This window comes from Aquarana catesbeiana, linkage group LG01 (assembly GCF_042186555.1).
Source record: "Aquarana catesbeiana isolate 2022-GZ linkage group LG01, ASM4218655v1, whole genome shotgun sequence".
NCBI classification, from domain to species: domain Eukaryota; kingdom Metazoa; phylum Chordata; class Amphibia; order Anura; family Ranidae; genus Aquarana; species Aquarana catesbeiana.
This window is the reverse complement of record NC_133324.1, coordinates 931846410-931848639: the sequence shown is the minus strand read 5'-3', so window position 1 is coordinate 931848639 and position 2230 is coordinate 931846410. Positions and strand designations below refer to the sequence as shown.

At 48.6% G+C, this 2230-nt stretch overlaps 1 pseudogene; it reads right to left on the bottom strand.

Moving 5' to 3' along the window:
* Positions 1-1618: 1618 nt before the first annotated feature.
* Positions 1619-1752, bottom strand: LOC141124470 (U2 spliceosomal RNA; annotated as a pseudogene).
* Between the last annotated feature and the right edge of the window lie 478 nt (positions 1753-2230).

The following is a 2230-nucleotide window of genomic DNA, read 5'->3' as shown; positions in this document are numbered from 1 at the left end:
CGCTGCTCAGGGTGGCGGTTTAATAAGATGGGTGCTATAGGGGCACCCGTGCGCATTCGCTCCTGAGCTAGGCTGTGTGCGTCCATAGACACACACAGCGCCAGTAAGCCACGCCCCCTCCTCAAAGGAGTTTGACTGACAGCAGCAGAAGCCTATGGTTCTACTGTCCTAGGGGATCGTTGTGAGAGCCAGAGACAGCGCCGGAGCAGTGACATGGAACCAGGTAAGTGTTTAGGGATGGGGGTGGGAAGAACTGTTAATGGGGCATTTAATGCAAAGAATGAATTGATGTGAAAAACCTTTGGAAATACTTTAAACCTTTAGAGCGCCCGCCTGCCGGCCCTTTAAGGAGTCTAGTTTTTACTGCGACCTATTACACCTTGGTGTACTGCTCAGGCTCTATCGCTGCGGGGTGTGTGTGGATCCTTTGCATCTGCTGCTAGGGGTGCGGGCATGGGATGCAAGGAAAAGGGGGTGATCCCTGTGAGCCACACATCCCTGTGGTCATATTTTTTTTTTGAAAAGCCAGTGGAGTGCAAAACACAACCAAAAACTTCCACCCGGTGCCAAAAAAAGTGCACACACATAAAGAGTGCAACACAAAAACGTGCAACGGGTGTTACACTGATCCTCCACTAGGGAAGGACCTTACCCTGATCCCCCGGGGCATTAGGCTCCAGATGGGGACTGAGGTACTTCACATGGGTCCTTCTGGCCGAAACCAGACGGACCCCCGTTCTCTGGAAGGTCTGCCGAAAGAAACCCACCCAAGTACTAGGTGGGACTCCTCCGAAGGGAGACCCCATGAAAGAGGGTGAACCAAGAAGACCTATGTCCACCCCCTCCCAAGACTTTCAGAGTAGGCCCGAGGGCCCACACCCTACTAATGGTATTTGGATAAATTTTGCGCAATATGGATGTATTCACCTATATTGAAAATAGAAAAGTAAACCTGGATGAGCTACTCATCACACTGTGACAAAACGTGTATACACCAAACAAAAGGATACAAAAAAGTGACAAACAAGGGGAATAAATAAAAAGAAAGTGGGGGAGAAGGAAGTGGGAGAGAGTGAAAAGTGACCATTGTGTAATACAATGGCCGGCCCTCCGGCCAGGAATAAAACATTTCCCCTAGTCCTAGCCAAAAGGCTCGGCCCTAGAGGCAGGTGCGAAACACGTGTGTTGTGGTGAAGTGACCTTGGTGCCATAAATCAAGTGCCAAAACACTGTGACTGTACGGCACCCCTGAACTGCCACTTCAGGGGCACATTCACCACTGGCTTTTCGTGCAACTCTGACCCCCAACCCAGACCACAGCAGCCCCCTTCCCAGCCAGGAAGGCCTAAAGTTCTGGAAGCTTGGTGAGAGCCCTTTACTATCAAGCCTCACTGTCGCTCCCATCCCTCCTACCTAATTACATTCGGGAAATACTAACCGCTCCTCCGGTGGGAAAGGGGAGCCAGTGTTCTCTCCCAAAAAACTGACCGGAGCTAGAGCTACCCCAATCTAGGCCAGAAGGCCAGAGAAACGACCCTCTGGCCAGACCCAATGGTTCTCCATCCCCATCAGAAGGCTTCCTTTTCGGCTACGAACCGCTCCAGGTTACCTTTACACCAGCAGGTTTTGCACAGCCTCCGCCATCCCTGATACCACCTCGCCGTAGATCAGGGACAGAAGCAAGCGCCACCTCCTGGCAACTGATAAGAACAGATACTACACTTGATCTTAGCCAAAAGGCTGAAACGTTGTTCTGGGCAGGAAGGGGGTGAGAGTGCCCATTAAGCAAGTGATTAAAGGGTAACTCCACTTTCATGGGACAAAAAATAGCAAATAATAGAAAATAATATATCGTATACAATTGAGACACAAATCATATTGTAATTGAATGTTGTTAAAAATTACCTTTCCTTTTCAATCTGCAGCCGCTATCATTTTCTGTAAAATGCTATATGGCAGCCTGGAGTTGTTCTGTACACAGAATGTATACAGAACGCCACTCAGAAACATAATTTCCTGCTTGTGTGATTGACTGATTTTCCCAGAAGTCTGCACTGAGATGCAAGGCTTCCCCTGCAACAAAAATTTCATTTTTGGTGAGATACACCTAATAGAAAATCATGTCTAATAGGATGCAGACCCTGCAATTTTCGTCAATTGTGCCCTGCAGGTGCAGCAGCTGATTGATAATTACAATATCACTCCCATACAGATTCACACATTGGACACA